The following is a 22,028-nucleotide window of genomic DNA, read 5'->3' on the forward strand; positions in this document are numbered from 1 at the left end:
AGAGCAACCATTTTTTATCCGCAGAACTGTAGTGCACTCTATCCAAGTACGCGTCTCCATGAATCCATACTGACAGATGCTTAATTGCTAAGATGAATAACAATGGAGACATGGGAAACCATTACTCTTTCTTTCCCTCTATTCAACTCCAAATATTGGAACCCCATATGGTTTGTGATACTGTAGCTATTGGTGCAGAGGACAGCTGTCAAGTGTAAAACAAGAATCTTCAGCCAAATCCCATCCTCTCCAATGCACATGTCAGATTTCTTCTACATCCAGTGAAACCATGACTGTTAACATGCTAAAATGTCTTTTTTGGGGAGTGTTCTGATCAATGCAAGTACGCTGGAAATAACAAAACTTCCTTTGATGGGTCCTACCTGATTCGGATGCCCAAATGTAGTTGTCACTCAGTCTTGAGAGACACTTTGCTCCCACCTTACCATCAGATTCAATCGGGCTGATTGGTGTCTAACTGCCACATTCGATAGCCATCCTATCCTTTCTATGCAGTTTAGGGATTGTGGTCCATCATAAACTTGGGGGCAAAATACCTTTGGGAATGGAGTCCCTCATCATGTGTAGTAGGTCGACCACCTCGTCAGTTAGTTTGTGGTAGAATTCCACGGGAGGACCATTCATACTTCACAGCATTCGAAATGTAAATAACTGTCGTCTTTCAGTGTCTCCCCATCGTGCAATGGGGAGTTGTCCTCAGATATACCAGGCATGGGCCGCTTGTCGAGAAAGTCCATAACTACTCCCTTTCTCTACCTGGTTTCTGAGGTGTAGAGATCCTCTATTGTTATACCGATGTCATTCACACTTGCATTGTGGTTCACACATTTGTTGTGGCTCAATCACCCATTAATTCCCTTACATACATTTGGACACAATTGTTAACCTGTGAGATTGCCACTGTTTCAGATTGTACCATCTCCTATGACAACACATTAGATAAGGCATATCACACAGGATTTGTGACAATGGCCCTCATTACAACCCCGGCGCTAAACCATGGCGCTATTAGCACCATGGTTGGTGCCGGTGTTGTAACGAGTCCGCCATGGTGGAATGAGGAAATACCGCCCCATTCCAAGGTTGGCGGGGCGGTATTTCCCCATTTCACCATGGCCCTTCCCCATTCCCATTTTCGCCCCATAGGGCTCAATGGGACTGGGGAAGGTGCTAAGTACGGTACCGCAAATTGCGGTACCGTAATTAGCACTGAGGTCCCTTGGCGGCACCCTACTTTAACGGCTGGTAAAACCAGCCATTAAGGTCGGGTCCCGCAAAGGGACCTCGTAATCAGGTGTTAAGGGTTTAACGGCGCCGACACCTTTTACAGCGCCGTTAAACCCTTAACGCCAGGGTTGTAATGACCCCAATGTCTGTAACCATACATTTACTACAGTTTAGTTCACTAAATTCAAGGGAAAAAAAACTGTCACGGATGATTTTTAACTGTTTACTGTTGTGTTTTCCCCTGGAAAAGAAAAGGAAAAAGGTACAATAACATTATAAGGATCATCCTTATACACTCTATGCCCCACTAAAATCTCAATATGACTGTTATGGACTTTCTTAATCATTTCTCATGTACTCAGCTCATTAAGATGGCAGGCAGTGGAGAGCAGAGAAAATGTCACTGTGAACATTGGTCGAAGTTGTCGGGAGCCGTGCTGCTCTACTTCTTTTAAATATGTTTTACCGTTCCTATACTTTTATTATAAAAAGAAACCGTTCTGGAACGGTTTTGTTTTAAAATAAAAGTGTAGGACGAAGTTGAAACTTGCACTTTCAGTGCACTGCACAGGACGTTTCCTTAAAGAGCAGGCACATGTGTTTTGGGGTTTTTATTGTGCATGGGAGGGGGCCTGGTGATGAGGTATGTGGGGAGTAGTGCAGGCCAGTAGGGAACATAGTTCCACTACTTCTTTTCGTACACTTCGATCACTGACTGTGAATGGCGTGAGTCATCCAAATCGCTCTGAAACCATTCAATGTTGGGGTCAGGGCTTTGGAATCAGACGGCTGGAACCAAAGTTACTGCTACTTGATTAGAAAATCTTCAGCAAGTTCAATGCAGCTGGGCACAGCTCTTCTCCACTCCCAACATGGAAGCCTGCAGTGGCCCTCAGAATTATGGGACATGTGGCACCTTCCTTGTGTAGTGCTCGGACACATCTTTTTTTTGTGAGACCTTTTTCAGGAGTGTTGTGTGAGGGTTCCTGAAATCCTGAGTTAGGAGATATAACGCTGCATGTTTGTGCCTGGTCCAAAAGGCATTCTTAAATAGATCATGCACTATATCCACTGTGTTTCACTGTGCCTCACTTGGGGTTGAAAATTGTGGCCTTCACAAGGGCCGAGGCCAAGTGCTTACACGGTTTATTGTGTAAGCACATTTGTAATTACTTTTAAACCATCGACTTCAAGCACTTACATCTCTAATGCCCACGTGACCAATCTGGGTATGGCATTCATAGCTCTCTTCATCACTGATCTCCGTAATACACATTTGATTTTGTATGATGCCCCGGATAAGCTCAAACACCTGTTCATCAGCTCAGTATTTAAAGAACCCTTTTTTGGACTTGGAATCTGAGCTAACTGAGACCCATCTCAGGTCCACCATGTTTGGCCAAAGCCTTGAAATTGGTGGTCACTGCTTAACTAGTTTCACAGCTGTAGTCAAACAGCCTTCTTAGTCAGTATCATCCTGGCATGCTGCCTTCTCAGAGGTATTGCAAGCACCTCGGGAATATCAGGCTAGATCTCCTGCCTGCGAGGGTTTAAGCCTTTGTTGTCCCCTGAGTCAGACTGATTTGTCAGCTGCATTTGACATGGTTGATCATATCATCCTCTTTAGTCAATTGCAGGATACCATGGGTGCGGGTGGCATATCTTTGAATTGGTTCATCTCCTTTCTCAGAGGGGACACCCATTGTGTCAAATTGGGTCCTTGGAGTGTCCCCGTGGTTGGAGCAATCGCAAAGAGTTTTCAATATTTATATGACCATATTAGCTAAGATTCTCTGCAGTTAGAACCTTTGCTTTCACATGTACCGTAACGACACCCAACTACCGCTCAAACTTCAGGAATTTCCTGGCTGTCCAGAACGTGTCAGTGGGCTTTCTTCTTCAGATTCACAGTGGGCTGCCTCTGCTGCTTATCCGTTACCCTATACAATTGATATTTCTATTAATGGGACTGACTGAGTCGGGCTGTTCTCTTTTCCATTGGCCACGTCAAGCCCCACTCCCTCACTACTCAGGCCTGAAACGTGGGTGTTATCTTCAATTGGGATTCATTATTTATCCCACAAGTGAATGCCATCAAGACATCTGCCTTCTTTCACTTGAGATTATTGAACGGGGCCATCCCCTTGGTAACAATTCCTAAATGAATTGCCCTTGTGCTTGCAATGTTTATGTCCCTGCATGTCTACTCCAATGGTTTACATGCTGGGCGTCAATCCAGAAACTGAAAAGGATACGCTGCATGACTTATTTTTGGCATGAAGAGGACCGAAGTCCCTACATTTGATGGCAACGAAACAACGCATTCATTTAAAGATATGTTTAACCAGCAGAGTCATTTATTTATTTATTTTGACATTTGAGTGCACCTATCCCGTAGGCATCTATCATCATCATCATTAGGCGCCATACAAACTGAGTTAAAGACAAACATGCTGCAAACCGATCAAAGGCCTACGTCTTCCTTACCGCGACATGACAGAGCTTCGCCCTCCAAGACTCACTCGGTACGGCGGTGGTTCATCCTCCAGACTCCTCCCTTTAGAAATGGCTACCACTCCACATGTGGATCAAACCAGTGGCATGTCCACACTCATTTGACTGGGGTGGCCCAAGAGGGGCACTGACTTATGCAGGGGTGCCATGAAGTACGCGTGCAGACACACTCACACACCCACACCTTAGGTTAGGATAATGGAGTGGCACCTGGGGCGGCCAATCAGATTACAGAGGTAGCACGTGCCACCCCAGGCCACTCCCCGGACACGCCTCTGCCTAGAACCTGATTGTATGATGACCCATATTTTCCTTGCAGCATTTGCTTCCTAGTCTACTTCTCTCACTTCCATTTCACTGCATAAACCCGTCATGTCTTCGCCTCACCATGTAGCCTACGAAGCTATACTGCGACGATCTGTAGTGCTCTGCCAATACATTAAATAAACTAGATAAATGGAAACTTAAATTAATGGTGCTGTGTGTAGCTGCATCATTAATTCCCTCTGTAGTATTGTCCTACCGAAGAGTAAAGCCTTCTTAATGTCGCATGCCAAGAGCCAGATGTTTCTCATGTATTTTTCCATCTTGAATTTGACTCAGTTTCGTGTGATGTATGTTCTTGTGCGCCTATTGAATAATCAATTGAGTATATGAGTGTAATCAAAGAATTACTTGTTTTCCTCATATTCACTCTAGCATACAAATAGTTATCTTTGGTTTCACTGCATTTTTATAAAAGTGTTCTTGAAATGAAAACATTCTGGTAATGCTTCGATTCAGATTGCAATCGCTCCCACTGACCTCACCCTGCTGAGCTGCGGCCTCCAGCCTTCAAGCTCATCTGAGTCATAGGAAAATATTTCTAGAGCTCAAGTAACACACGCTTTTCCGAGAAAAGCCACGGCACTCAGCAAAACATCGCAATTTCAAGCAGAAGGGCACTGCAGCTGCACCTTAAATTACGAGAGGCACAAGGCGAAGGCCGTAGAGCTCAGCATCCTGTCAGCGAGGACTATGCTTCCCGCCTACCTTTTCCTCGCTTTGATCAAACTAGCCGAGAAAAGCTGCCAGTTTTAGACTGCGTCATGCAGCTCCAAACGCAGCTTAGATGAAGTGACCCGCTACAATTTCCTCCCATGAGCCTTTACGGTCCTTTATAGCAGTGCACGCGAGCCTGAGAACTGGGGGCCGCATATACAGACGGCATCCGCTCAAGCTTTAAATAGTTCATGATGTTTAGGTAGGCAATAAATACAGTAGGAAGGCCAAACAATAGGGTGGCAGGAAGCAGCGCTCCAGGGGATAGCATTAAGTTTTTAGGCTCTTCACACAAACACTTTTAAGAAAAACAAACATTGACAAAGGCAATAGTTTTTGGCTGTCCAGTGCTACTTCAGGTGTCCCAATAATGCAATCAGGAGACTGGTGTATTTTTAATGGCATTTCATTTATCTTGGGTATTTATTGAATGTAACCCTAGCACTGGGAAGCAGCGGAGCACATAGTTAACTCCTGTAGACTACAGAGGAGATAGGACATAAAACATAGCATGTATTAGTGCCATGCTACGTAGGGAGCAATGGACAGTTAGTGGGGAAAAGGCAACAGCGCTGAGAAGCAAGGAAAGGGTGGAACATGGGGGTGGGCAGTAGAAGGTGGTCATCAAGAAGAATCCTTGGATTGGTGGCCTGGGGGCGTATCTTATGGGGTGTAGAAAATATACTCCTTAAAGGGTCACTGTATGATGGAACCAGCCCATGTCCTCGCAGACCAGTTTGTTCGAGGCCCATTTGTTTGTGCTTGTTTTCAAAACATTTCACCATTAATGTAAATGCAGGTTTTGGGTTTAGGTATTTAGAAAGGTGTGGCGGTGTGGGAGTGTTGCGGGTGTTTCCCCCTGCATTTTGTGCAGTGAAACGTGGTAAAGAAAAATTCTAACAAATGGCCTTTGAGCAAATTGCTGCCAGGAAACATCATGGATCCCTGTATGCTGGGTACACCCCTCTTGCCGTTGCAATCATATATTAAGTGCTGCCTCAGATTCTCCAATATTGCATTCAGGTTGCTGGTATACTTATTTATTTGCATTTTTAAAGCGCTCACACAGCCGGGGGCCATCGAGGCGCTGTTACAGACACTTTTTTGTTTATGTTGTCTTAGTTTCTTATTTATAGCGCGCTTAAATACCCACAGTTTTCTAAGCGCGGACCCAGGGATTGAACCTGTGTTGCTTCGTGTCGTCTTGCTTCCAAGGCGAGCACATTCCAAGGCGAGCACATTGCCACTGAGCTACCCTCCCAGGACAATATGTAAAGTGTAGTCTATTTTCAGGGTCATTTCTGAGGACCAGGAAATAAAGCAGGACATAAAGCAACACAATGAGGGTTTCAATCAACAGTGCACTGGTAACCAAAAGAGGCCCTGGAAATAATTTTCAAAGAGGCCCAATATTACACATGTTCAGCAAGCCCAACCATTTTCCTATGAGAAAATGTGCAAATAAAATAGGTGACCACACAAAAGGGGCCCAGGGTGCAGAGGCCTACCAGGAAATCTCCAGAGTTCCCTATAGGCCAGTCCATCCCTGGTTTCAATAAAATAAAAAATGGATACTAGACCCCCTGTCGAGTGACTTACTAAAGTTACTGGACCCATGAGCTCTTAACTCGACTTTGTTTTTCCAGAAATAGGCATACATTTACTGTATCTGTGATTGATACATAGCTTTCGTTCAAAAGTATGGGTTGTTTAATTTTACAAAACTATTGCACATTTAATTTTCATCAAGTAATCCAAGGCATACATTAAGCAGTTGCCACTCACCATTTATGATGAAAAAAACCTTAGAGCCAATTGCTTTTACTTGTTTAGCATGGCTGGAAGTTAGAGTCCACTTTTGAAAGGAAACGCTGCTCACCCTGTTTGCTGCAACCCTGTAATGGGAGTGGAACCCCTGCCACCTAAACCAGGGATAGGGAATGCTAAAGAACACTCTGCCTAACCTTGAGAGGAATTGATGAAATGTCAGTTCTCCACTTACGGAAGCCATTTCATTATCCACATGTATTTATAAAAGTGTGAACATGAGTTTAAAATGTAAACTTTACACACAATGCCAATTTACATACAATATATCAACATTTCATATAAAATAAAAGGGATAATAACAATTACACGTTCGTCCATCTTGTACTTAAATGATGATCAGCTCCCAACATTACAATGCGCATGTATCTTCATTTCACCATACTTTCTATAGCAGTGTTGATTAATATCCACTTCCCTGTATAAAGTGCATCTTGACCATGTTGTAAGTTCAGACTTGGTTGCTATCTCTTATTGAGTTTGGAAAGACTGAATATGTGATGAAGCAAAGGAGGAAATCTTTGAAAGGGGCCATGGGATTCCATGTTCTTATCACCCTGGTGGTTGCCCAAATACTCTGCTCTGTTCCTTTACTGCAACACCACCATCCGCTCTTATAGCCACCAGCTTCCTATATACTTTTACACTACCAGTCTTCGTTCTATACACATATATATATATCTATATATATATAAACATATATATATATAGATATATAGATATATAGATATATAGATATATATTCAGTGAAAAAACTTTGTCAAAGGGACGTTATTGTTCCAAGTAAAACCGAAAAACCCTTGAAATTTGCCAATTATGGTAAGCTAAGCAACCATAACTCGCGCCACCACCGTGCACTGCTAAGACTAACACCCAGGACATCAAAGATGACATCACAAATGTGTATGTACTTTTCATGAAATATGTGTACAAGGGATTCTTATTATAATGTTGCGAAACAAGTGTCAAGGATCATTGCAATAAATATCATACCCTAATTAGTTCATTGAATGCTGCATTGATATTAATAGCATTCTATTATGGGGCTCTATCTAGTATACTAAACTACTCATACAGAAACATAACATTGTGTGCAGCGTACAAGATGAAGGTATAATATTCGTAATGTTAATATATTGAATAATGAAATGATAATTGTTTTCTTAATAGATTTTTGTGTACTGTGAAATATGTAATAAGTAGCTAATAAAAGACATGTATTACATAATTGCATTACTATAGACAAAACAGAAATACACAAGAACACATACCAATATGGGAATATACAGGGAAAGTGAAGTTAGCAAAAAAGCACAAGTAGTTGCAGAAACAATTCATAACTTAACTGATTAGTTTCATGCAAATAAATGATTGCTCTGTTTCAAAGCTGCTATTTACCCTATGTATATGTATCACTTGATGTGATTGGACCCTAAGGAAAGTAGTGTGAGTACAATGTATACAAATATGACCATATACAGGGAAAGTACAGCCATAAAAAAACAACAGAACTATCAGAAAGTGCTCATTAGTCTAGTGATTATCTTTATGCACAAAAAGGATTGCTGTCTTTCAAGCTGGTGTCTTCCCGTATGTATATGTTTCATATGATGTGACTGGACTCTAAGGGAATTACTGTAAGAACCTACTTGAAGGATACGTCTACAAATAAAATAACATTTTTAGTTTCTGACTGTTACTGAAGAAAACCATGTGGCCTAGGCATGTCAGCAAAAGAAAAAAGAGCGAGCCAGATATGTGATGTCATCAGTGATGTCATCAATGACATTTGTGATGTCATCTTTGATGTCCTGGGTGTTAGTCTTAGCAGTGCACGGTGGTGGCGCAAGTTATGGTTGCTTAGCTTACCATAACTGGCAAATTTCAAGGGTTTTTTGGTTTTACTTGGAACCATAACATCCCTTTGACAACGTTTTTTCACTGAATTTCATAAGTTTTTAGTAGCGCAACTTAACCATAACGTCCCTTTAACAAAGTTTTTTCATTGAATTTCGTTGGTTTTTAGTAGTGCAACTTAACAATAATGACTTTCACTTTATATACATATCATATGGAACTGACTGAATCTCTTCTACTGTACTTGATGTCCGCAAACTCATTTAATGTTCGCGGACATGTTAGAAGAACAGTACCACTACCTAAAAAACTCTGGGGGGGTATGTTTGATTGTTATATCATAACATAGGAACATTTAACAAATTTAAAAAAAGCACACAAACACATTATATGTACTAATACATAATAAATGTAACCCATATATACAACACACTAACCATTCATTTAAATGCACTATGTTCTAAAATGGAATATACCACAAGAAAATAAATTGGCTTCCAACATAATTACCTCACAAACACAATAGAACTGAGAACAAGAGCAGACCCACTGAGTACATAGGACATATCTTACCTGAAATAGTAAGTGGACTTAATTTTATTCATATATTTATAAACTTTCTGTATTAGATAAAAAAATATATTATATTTTTTTTTCTCTCACAGAAATGTCTAGTACTCTGGAATGGTTAGAGGAACATTTCCCACAAGAAGAAATGTCACAAGATTGTGAAACTAATGGTAAACACTTTATAATATAAACCATTTAATTATTATTATTTTGTATACATTTAACATATATATATTTTTTTGTACAGAGCATAACAAAATAGAAACTACCTCTGAAGAAGCTGTTATGGAAAACACGCTTGACAACATAAAAGAAAAAATTGATTTATTGTTGACCAATTTTAATAATTTGAAAACGTTTGTTGAAGATCATTTTAAAACAAAAACGTCATACCATTGCCCCACATGTACTTGTCCCCCCTCACCATATCCCAGTCAATTATCCCCAAACCCTCTCCATAACCCAAAACGTTTTGATGAGACTTCCATCCCTTCTTCACCTAATAACAATCATGATGAAACCCCTAATTCTCCTGTTTTTGTTTCTGTTTCTGCCTCACCTTCTCTGTCATAAATTATTAATATATGTTAAATAAAGTTTAATTTTTATATTGTGTTGTAAATAGTTTCATTTTTTTTAAAAAAAACAATGTAGGTGTCCGCGGACAGTGCAGGTGTTCTAAAATGTTCGTAAATAAACGAAAATGGAGGTGTCCTGAAGAACACTATACCTGTTCGTACTGTTCGCTAGCAAGATGAAACTATTCTAAGAACACACGCGGTGTCCTGAAATGTTCGTAAAAAAAAATAATTAAAGTGTCCTAAAGAACACTAGATCTGTCCGTAGTGTTCGCTAGCAAGTTCAAACTGTTCTAAGAACACACGCGGTGTCCTGAATTGTTCGTAATTAAACGAAAATGGAGGTGTTTTAAAGAACACTATACCTGTCCGTACTGTTCGCTAGCAACTTGAAAATGTTCTAAGAACACAATTGGTGTCCTGAAATGTTCGTACATAAACGAAATTGAACGTGTCCTGAAGAACAGTATATCTGTCCTTACTGTTCGCTAGCAAATTTAAACTGTTCTAAGAACACACGCAGTGTCCTGAAATGTTTGTTTCACGTGTGACGCAATTTTAATTAGTTCAGGACCCGAACAGTGTCCGTAGAACATCAACGCGCATGCGCTAGCCAATCTCCGTGCATTTGGTGTCCTGCGGACATGCGCTTCCTTCGCGGACTTGTTCGCGAACGGATCATATGACTGCGCCCACGCTGATCGCGTGTTCTGAATGAGGACACTGTTCGGGTCCCCGAACAAATTAAAAGTACATTTTCAATTAATCCATAATATTTTTCAATAAAATCTCACCATGGCACAAGTCCCACATAGTAATCCTGAGTTTCTACATACCTTTTGAAACTTTTCAAACTTTTTTTTGTGTTCAATCTGTCCGCGGACAGCGCGCATGCCCGTGAACCGCGCACAAGCACCCCTATAAAAGACAAAGCCCTAGAGCTTATTCTCATTGTGTTTCTGGCTATTCTTCAGAGCACAGCTATTTCTCCAGCAACTTGCTGATTACACCATCGAGATGGCATCCCTGGCTGCAGAACTGCCACCTGGTGCTGCACCTGCTTGAGCACAACCCCCACCCCCTCCACCACCACCACCTCCCCAAGGGCCTGAAGAGGGGAACAGGAGTGAGGATGCAGAGGAGGAAGAAGAGGATGATGAGAATGAGGTAGAGGAAAACCCTACTACCCGCACTAGGCGTGAGTCTTGGGTGTGGCGGTTATTTACCATTCATGGTAATGTTCCTAAGGCTCGTGCGTACCGTGTTACCTGCAATGAGTGCAAAATGATACTCAGTCGTGGGAAGCACGGTAAGTACAGCTTTGGGACCACTACTATGAAGCGACACCTGAGGTCATTTCACTCTGAGGCTATTCGCAGGGTTGTACCTTGCGAAGAACGTAGCAGGTTGATTTCCTCTACTTTATCCTCTGTTTCTGATCCTGTCACCACAAGGACCACCTCTGTGGGACAGCGTCTTCCTCAAGCTGCCTCACAGGCCATACAGAATGCTGATGACCCTTACCTTTCGAGGGTTACAGTTGTATGTATGTACTGTGACACAGTACTCTGCAGGGGGAAGCGACTTCGTAGTGCTTTTGAGACTATCGTCTCAGAGCACGAGAAGATCTGCTCACTACCCAAATAAAACCCACTCTACATCTTCCTCTCTCAGCTCGTCCTTTCTTATCTCTGTGGTTGGTGTCCCCCCCTGTTCCTTCCTTTCCCCTCCTCTCCTAGTGTGTCGTGTATAAAAAACCAAAAAAAAATACAAAATATCAAAAAAAAAAAAAAAAATAAGGCTCTTTTCAGAGCCGCCTTTCACAGTTAAAAAATAGAAGTGAAAATAAATGAAGCAGGGCCCTTTGTGTTTTTTAGAAGTCCGCGGACAGTTCGCGAACATTTAAAAAATTGGGTTGCTACCCCATCACAAACATTGCAATTTTCTCTGGGAAGAAGTGGTGGCTCTGAAAAGAGCCTTTGGGTGGTGTTTGTAAGTCAAAAATTATAAATGCTTAACACCTACTTCAAAATGGTTGTTGTAATTCCAAAAAAGGTTGCAATGCATTTTGTACATTTCTCAGAAAAATCTGATTGCCAGCATAAGTAAGATGGACTCCATCTCTGCTCAAAATGTCTGTACTACGAAACATAATATTTTCAGTGTGAAAAGAGGACATGCCAAAATCTCTTAGAAAGGCACAAACAGCCTTATTAACATTGCGCCTTGCTTTTTCCATTTGTGGACCAAATGAAGAAGAACGAAGCCACATTTGTCTCTGCGCAATCCGTGAAAGTATCACTTGAGAATTAGGAAACATGTCCATAATCTTCCCAAGTCCTTCTTTCATAGCAAATTGCAAAAGAATTCCAGTCACATGTCCTAAACTGTTCCCTCCACAATGAATTACAATTATGTCTGGATGTTGCTCTGTCTCCAAAGTAGCACAGAGAGGTAGCAAGTCCAACCACTTCATTCCACGTACTCCATGCCAGTGTACTTCCACATGTGGGAATCCAAGATCTACAGCTACTCCACAGCTTTCTGCATGCACCTTCAACCAATGTATCCACGAATCTCCCAAAATCCAAACAATCTGTTTTATGAAACACACAGCCATAGCTATCTTTTGTTCTCTCAGCAAAAAGAGTATCTGAGAAACTCTCTCCTGGCACAACACACCCACTAAACTTTCATGACCAATCCCTTTCAGTGCTTATTCTCATTTGCATGACTTCTGAACCCAAAAATCCCCGGATGTAACTCCCGATGTCCGCAAACTACCACCATGTCCGCGGACATATCGTAACATGAACAGCCCTTCTACCATTTCCACTTCACTCTCTCTGCCATTCCCTCATTTGATGTAGCTAAAAAATCACATGACCATGCACCAATCACATTCAATACCTCTAGATCTAACTGCATCATCATAGATCAGCTCTGCAAATGTACTGTGAATCTCTCTGAGTACAAGTGTCATATCATTGGCAAGCACCATCTACCAGAAATACTGTACAAGTCTCCAAGATTTCTACTTGCAGCTCCATGCATATCCATATGCATGAACACAAATCTCAGGTATGCATATTTTCTGTACAGTAGATGAACACATTTTCAAACAGACTTTTAGCTTGTGTAATCTGTAAAATGAATTTACTGTATTTTTTTCAATATCCTAAAATCAACTATCACTTATAAACCTTGATACTATTTACTTTCTTTATACACACACACTCAAATCATGTTAAACTAACATTTTTTAAATGAAATATATAGACTACATATATTCAAACAAAATTGCATGCAAGCACAATCTATGTTTAAATCTTTAAAAAAATACTTATACAATTTCATATTTTTTTGTTTTTTTTATTTATTTACTTAATTACTTTAATTTAGACATGACATTGAGGCGCTATTACCTAGCACAGCTTACTTACAGAAATAGTAGTATTCACTGGTATATTATAAATTTCACAAGACATAGTAAAGATATTTTTTTTGCTACAGTTAGTCATTCAATACAATTTGTTCATTAAGAACATATCATATGTACTGAACTGATGCAATGTATCTTATGTAAATAAATTAGTTTAATGGTTTTAAAGAAGGCACTGAGGATTTCATTTAAAAAAATCAATATCTAAATTAAAAACAGCGCTATATACAAACAAAGTTACTAATTTGAAGCTTTTACAATTGCAGTGAAGACCAGTCTACTGAAAAGAAGCAGCCGAATTCGAAGAACAAAGAAGAACTAAGAAGTTACCTGTTAATTTAAGAAAAAAAGTAAGTAGAATATCACCATAATATTTGTATTATTAATCAAACATACTATAACATTAATACAAGCTATTTTGGTGCCTAAAAATAGAGATTGTGTACCATTTTGTCCAAAAATCTCCATGTCTTAAACAGCGATTTACAGCCAGAATGGCCCACAAATTCCTATTTTTGGACACACAAATTACCCAACTGAACTGCTACAATTTTCATATTATAGAACAAACAACTGTTTTAATGTTATACATTAGATTTACTATTTGTACTTTTCCACACCACTAGCTTACTTTTTTTTGCCATCTGAACCCCAATTTAGTAACACATAAATTCAAGAATACCTATCCCTACTAGTTGTAGTTCCCAATGCACAATCACACACCATTACATAAATCTTTATCATCTTACTCAAACACTCATGCACACAGCACACATACATTCCAGAACACCCCAACCCATATCTTCTTTATTTGTTTCAAAAGACCCTAAAGAATGCCTACCAAAAGTCAAGTCCGTAGAAAGCAATGCAAAAGTAGAGCAAATGAAAATAAAAGTGTCCAACATAAGCATCCATCTCTAGCAGAATTTGTAAAAAAAGTTGAAACAAAACAGCTAATACAGTCATTTAGTGAAACACAAGAAGTTTCAAGTACAAAAACGTTGCCTCCTCTATCAAAATGTAAAACAAACCAAAAAACAATTAACAGAAAATCAGCTATCACTACAGATAAAACTACTTCTTCAAATTTTAATATAGTGCAAAGTAAGCATACCAAGAAAAGTATTTTAGCCAAAATGTACCGTCACAAAGTCCTTCAAAATCTTATAAAAACAGGAGAGAAATCAGGTTCAATGCTTAAAACCTATCGTAGGAAATTAATCTTAGAAGCGTTGATGGACAGTGCAATTCTTCTGAAAAGAAAGTTATTTATTTTACTGTTAAACAAAATGAAACCACTAACAAAACTAATAACTAAATTATAAAAAAGACTTTTCAATAAGCGAAATGTCAACAGAAAGAACTTCTTAAGTATCTGCGGAGGTGAATGGAATCACACTACGAGCACAGAGCCATATTTTAATGAAGAAGCGTACAAACAAAAGCAAACAAATACAATTGCCATACATAGCAGTGGTCGAGGTTATGAAAAAGTGAATAATACCATAATGGAACAAGAAGTACTCCTTACAAAAATATAGAGTTACCCCTCCATTCAACTGAATCAGAACGTCTAGTGTACAAATGGCCATGCACGTCAATGTGTAACATTCCCAAACAATGTTTCAAATCTTTACGCCAATTCCTCAATAAATATGTAAAAAGCAAAGACAAAATCAAAATTAAATTACTGCAAAATTTGGATACCTGTCCAGTGCGCAAGTACACAGGACTACAAGGACATTCATTGGCCTGCATTACAGGACCTACTTGTAAAACCACTTTCCATGATATCAAAAGGATATCAACACATCATTCAACTATAAGAAATCTAGTCTATAAACTGTACTATGCTAAAAGTCCTGCTTTAGCACTAGCAAAGTTAAATAACATCCTTCTACATGGTACAGCAAAAGACCTACTTGAAGAAATTCACTATATCCAGAAAAAATATTTTGGAAGTGAAAGCCATTTACAGAATGAAATAGCTTTAAACCAATTAAGCAACAATTCTACACATGGCAACTTTTTGCTAAACACATACAAAAAAGAAATACTAAAATTTAAAAGTACATCAGCAGAAGTACCAAACCATGTATGTGTATGTTGCCGTAGAACCTTTTATAAAAGTAACACAATAACTGTAGACCTATCATACAAAATAGAAGAAAATGAACATTCTAAATGGTTTGAATTAGCTCTCTACCTTGTAGCAGAAAACAAATACGAAATAACTGAGCCCTTAATACTTTGCAGTTACTGCACTACAAAACTTGACAACAACCAAACTCCTTCACGTGCTATCACAAATAATTTGGAATTATACTCAGTACCAAAACCCCTACAACAACTTAATTTATATGAGAGCATCATAATTCAAACAGTACACCCATTTCAAGCAATAATACGCCTTCAACCAAAAACAGCAAAATTACTTCCTTCTGAATTGGTAAAAGGCATTCGTGGAAAAGTAGTTTATTTACCATTAGATCTAAAAGAAAATGTGCATACTCTAGGAGTGCAACGTCCAATGCAGCAATCTTTAATTATCTTAGTAAATGGAGTACCTACAAAAGACAAAAAAATATGGCAACAGCTGGTAGATTTATATAAAGTTAGACAAGCCTTCCAATATCTTAAAGAGAATAATGAATATTACAAAGAAATTAATATTGAAGAAAACTTGAAAGATACAACTGAAATAATTCAAGAAACACAAGAAGCTGGTCAATTTGAGCTACTAGATCCTGCTACAATATCAAATACTTTAGACCATTATACAATTCATCCTTTGCACTGTAATGACACCGTAGAAGATGCACTGGAAACTTACCAAATGCGTCAAACAAAAGGATCGCCAATCAGCATATGGGAAAAAAGTATAGAAGCACGTGCTTTTCCTCTACTCTTTCCTACTGGCAAAGGAGGAAGGTATGATGATAGACCTATTCAAATATCAGCTTCAGAATACCGCTCATTACGGATGTATTCTGAAGATCCCAGATTTAGACAAAATGTGGAATACATATTCCACCTACTCTTTGAAAGTGAACTAGCAACTTTATGTTACAGAGTTGCACACATATTAAAATCAGGATCACACTTTCAAAATAGGACAGCTACACAATTATTAGAAAAAGTGCAACAAAAGGATGAGGTTTTACAATCAAATATTACAAATCTATTAGCAAATATGCGTGGTACTAAAGAGTACTGGTTTCGACGTCATGGAGATGTACATTGTATGATCAGAAACCTTGGCCCACCCACTTGGTTTGTTACATTAAGTTGTGCAGAATATGCATGGGAAGAGTTACATGATTTCCTACGCATATCAAACAAAAACAAAACAAACATAGATATACTAACACCTGGAGAACTTTGTTCTTTGGATCCTGTTAATGTTTCAAGATATTTTCACCATCGCTTCATTGCTATGCTACATTTTATTTGTAATAAAACTGTTCCTCCCCTTGGAGAAGTGCAACACTTCTTTTGGAGAAAAGAATACCAAGCCAGAGGAGCACCACATATCCACATGCTTTTATGGATTAAAGATGCTCCTAAATTTGGTCAAGACAGTGATGCCACTGTTTCACAGTTTATTGAAAAATATGTCACTTGTGAAATTCCATCAGAAGCCACAAATAGTGATCTTCATGCACAAATTTTACAATTTCAAAGACACAAATGTGGAAAATATTGTCGTCGCAAATACAAAAACAAAGGGAAATACTACACCAAATGCCGATTTGGTTTCCCTAGACCAGTTACAAATGCAGGTCAAGTGAACAACCTCATGTCTTCGGTTAGACATAGTGTTAAAGGTAAGTCACCTAAAAATACATATTACATAAAAAGAAAATAAGAAGAAAAATATATCAATGATTATAATGCAATCATTGCCCACTTATGGAATGCAAACATAGATGTGCAGTACATTGCAGACAATTCTACTGCAGTTGCACAATATGTCACAGCATACTTAACTAAAGCAGAAAAGACAGAGCTCCAAGACCTCTGGAATGACCTGTCATCAGATAAAACAGTATCTCAGAAATTATACAGCTTGGGCATAAAAATGCTCACCCATAGAGAATGTGGATCATATGAAGCAGCTGATCGTTTAACTGGTACTGCATTGTGTGGTAAATCTGAAAATATAGTATGGCTAAGTCTTGGTCCAGCTAAATCTAGAAAAAGAGTTCTAAAATCATATGAAGATATAGAAACAATAGCCAAACATGATCCCAACAGCCAAGCCATTTTAAAAAACAATTTATTGGACACATACTATCCAAACAGAAGTAATACTTTGGAAAACATGTGTCTATACCACATAGCCCAAAACTACACATACAAAAATAATATGAAACCTGATGAAAAAAAAGGTAAATATAGAGTAACAAACTGTGACGGCAGCTTAGTTAAACTCACTAAACCAAATTTAATTAATCATATCAAATTGTCATTAAAGACTCCTCAATATAAAGAAGTATATTACATGTCCCTGCTACAACTCTTCAAACCATGGAGAAAAGAAGAACAATTACTAGATAACTATGACTCATATGAGGATGCTTTCAAAGCAAATGAAAGCACTATAACTGATGTACACTTTACACAGTACAAAACAATGTTGCACAATGAACAGCAACACAAAGAAGAACTCCAAGCCCAACTAGATAAGGACACTCCTGACAGTAGTCAACCTTCTGTAACAGGAAGCCAAGAACAACTGGGAGAACCACTAATAATAAATTAGGCAGAATTAGGTATGATAGAAGTAGAAAACACCATGTGTCAGTATGAAGATAAGGAAGACTTAACTATACTACAATCAAAACTAAACAATGAGCAAAGTAGCATTTTTCAAGAAGTAACAAAACAAATTGCACATAGTGTAAAACATGAAAATAAAGAATGTTCCTGCCATAATTATAAACCTATACTACTGTACGTCAGTGGTGAAGCTGGTTCTGGCAAAACATTCCTAATCAAAATCATTAGTAAGTTCCTTCAACAATTGACAAACAACAAACTGTCAACTGTTGTCACTGCCCCCACAGGTTTAGCTGCCTACAACATAGGTGGTGTTACATTACACCGATTACTACTATTACCAGTAGAACACCAGAACAAATTAGACTATTACAAACATTCTGCAGAAGCTTCAATGGAATTACGCAGAGTATTGAAACAAATGAAAATGCTACTAATAGATGAAGTGAGCATGGTCTCCAACATGATGTTAGCTTTGATTCACCTCAGATTACAAGAAGTACTCAAAACATACTATGAAGAGCTCTTTGCAGGAAAACACATTATTGTTTTTGGAGATCTGCTTCAATTAACACCAGTAAAAGGTGAGCCTATTTTCAAAACATCGGGACACAAACTCTGCCATAAAACTGTTGGCAGCATTGGAAATGTCAACCTTTGGCAAGATTTCCAATACAGAGAATTAACAGAAAACATGCAGCAATCTGCAGATCTCACTTATGCCAACATTTTAAAAAGTATCAGAGTTGGTATACTTTCTAAAGAAGCAGAAGGAATATTCAAAACCCTGCACATTAATGCACTTTATGGCAATAATTCATGTGCTACAGATGTTATGGAACAATTAGCCAACAAAAATGTCAATTGTATGGCCTTAATGCCAACTCTTGAAAGCTGTTTCAAATTCAATGAAATCATGCTAAGTAAAGAAATGCAACCAATCATGGAAATTAGCGCCACAGACAAAATAGATGTATATGGTATGACACTACCCATGTGTGACCAAGCCACAACAAGACTAAATAGTTTAGAAAAATCAATCTCAAACACAGCAGGCTTAGAAAAGATATTAAAACTATCCTTAAATTGCAGAGTAATGCTTAAACATAACCTTGACGTGGACCAAGGACTAGTTTATGGAGCACTGGGTACAGTTGTTGGCTTTCAAACGTACCCATGCGACAACAAAATTCAGTTTGCCAATATACTCTTTGACAAACTTTCAGAAGTAAAAAGGATAGGACGCTCAACAGCTAGATTCCTTCTCTTCAAAGATATGTATGTACGCAGAGAACAATTTTCTCTAACTCTTGCATACGCAGTCACGATTCATAAATCACAAGGTCTTACCCTAGACAAAGCAATGATAGATATTGGTAACACAGTCTTTAAAGAAGGCATGAACTATGTAGCACTATCACGCTTACGTACACTTGACAGTCTATTTCTAATCAACTTTGTGATGCAAGTAAAATAAACGCTGATATTCCTTGCATTTTAGAATACAATAGACTTCGCTCACTATACACCCCCCACCTAAACACATATTCTGTTCCACAAAAAGTAAAACGTTATAAAAGAAAAATAAATCAAACAGAAATGCAACAGGATGTCACTGCAAATCCTACAAAGAGAGTAAAAGAAACTAATACTTCATCAAGTACCACAAGCAAAAAAGAATCAATTAGGGAAAGTAAACCAAGTACTTCTTTAAAGAAGGAAGACAAACTCCAAAAAAGCAGTTAGATACAGAACTACCTGGACCATTTAAATTCTCAAATATAGTTGGTGTAAATTGCTACGCAAATGTAGCAATGAATATTCTATTTCAATTACCACCAATTGTTGACAACATTTACTTACACAGAACAGACCCATTGTGTTAGCAAATGTTAGTACTTCACAGAAATGCAGCAAACAATCCTGACAACACGTATAGTGTTTTTGGAATAAGACAACAATTGGACTACTGTGCTGGAATGGTGAAATTCACTATAAATTCACCAGAAGATCCACAAGAATTTCTAATGTACTTACTACAAGTACTGGAAAACAAAAACATACCTATAAATGAAATCTTTCAGATTTCATACATGTGGAAACATACATGCACACTCTGCAACAATGTGACACAAGAAGAAATCCCCAATGAACGCTTCATATATATATCAATACCAAATTGTGAATCCATTCCATTTCAGCGACTTGTACAAAATGCTAACCATGATAGAATATGCTCTACCTGCAATTCAGATAATCGCTCCACGTTAGTAATACAAACACATAGTAAATACATAACACTAATGCTTCTACGTTACAATGCAGATGGTACCAAAAACAACTGCAAGCTGACTGGATTCACACATGGTCAAATATCACTTGGTAAGAAAACCTTCACAACAATAGGTATAATCTACCACGCAGGAGCCACAACCAATTCAGGGCACTACACTGCATATATAAAAAAAAAATGTGGATGGTTTGAATGTAATGATAGTACCATTACTCTAAAGCAGAGATTACCAGGAAATCTTACAAATGCTTATTTGATGTTCTTAAAACCAAAATTTGATAACTAAACTGTATTTAAACCCTAAGTAAACTTGTGTTAAAAAAATATAAACTGTTAGAATACTCCAAAAGCTATCTAACTGCTCAAAGATTCTACAACAACTAATCAGATAAATGAATACCACTAAATTAGACCAAAAATAAATATACAGTTAGAATATGCCAATTGGTATCTAACTGTCCCAAAATTTAACAATATCCAAATAGATAAATCAATACCACTAAAATATATTTAAAAAAATAGACAGTTAGAATACGCCAATTGGTATCTAAATGCTCCAAAATTTTATAATATTAAAACAAATAAATAATATGTTACTGCTCCAAAAAATACAAGCCAAAAGTATTAAGCATTAGCCAGAAACAACAAGTGAACACTGAAAACAAACAAACAAATAAACTGTAGCATAACAGAAAAAGTTTTTTTTTAATCCAACATGGATTTTTTTTCTCCCACAGACCCAATGATTTTAGCAACAAATACAGAAGCTGAGCAAATTGCACAGTACTCTATTTATAATCTACTAAATATGAGGGTCCAAAAAAAAAAAGTATATTGATTATACAATGTAATGTCATTACAAAATACTAATACTAACATGCTATTTTCTTTTATCACAGAAATTAACAAGAAAAACATGGACTCCCGTTACTAGACCAAACAGTAAGTATACAATAATAAGGAGAACCATAGCAGTATATCAAATCCATAGTATCTAATACCTTTGTTCCTTATACATTTGTTTTTCACCCAAAGTTATAAGCAAATATGAATGTGATATGCTGCGGTGGTTGTTGCCAGGGCATACAGTCTTGGGTGCATGGCCAAACGGCCATGCACCCAAGACTCTATACCCTGGCAACAACCATCGCAGCATATCACATCCATAGAGTCAAACATTTCAACTATGGTCTATGGAAACTTTTAATGTCCGCGGACATTATGAGTGTTCTTAGAACACTTTCAACTTGCCAGCGAACAATAAGGACTACGCCTTCAGGACACCCCCTACGAACATTCCAGGACACCGCGAGTGTTCTTAGAAACATCTTCAGAACACCCCCATTTTGTTTATTTGCGAACATTTCAGGACACTGCTAGTGTTCTTAGAACACATTCAACTTGACAGAGAACAATACGGACAGAGTCCTCAGGACACCCCCATTTTGTTTATTTGCGAACATTTCAGGACACCGCGAGTGTTCTTAGAACACATTCAACTTGTCAGCCACAACCCCATTCATATTTGCAAACATTTCAGGACACAGCGAGTGTTCAACAACGTCTTCAGAAAACCCCTATTTTGTGTATTTGCAAACAATTCAGGACACCGCGAGTGTTCTTAGAACATATTCAACTTGACAACGAACAATACGGACAGCGTCCTCAGGACACCCCCATTTTGTTTATTTGCGAACATTTGAGGACACTGTGAGTGTTCTTAGAACAGTTTCAGTTTGCTTGCGAACAAAACTGACACATATTGAGTCCTCAGAACACCCCCCATTCAGTTTATTTAGAACATTTCAGAACACCCTTGATGTCCGCAGACAAATCAAACACAAAAATAACATCTAACACATAAAGAACACAACTT

Source organism: Ambystoma mexicanum, chromosome 7q (genome assembly GCF_040938575.1).
Source record: "Ambystoma mexicanum isolate Mex_15411 chromosome 7q, UKY_AmexF1_1, whole genome shotgun sequence".
Lineage (NCBI taxonomy): Eukaryota > Metazoa > Chordata > Amphibia > Caudata > Ambystomatidae > Ambystoma > Ambystoma mexicanum.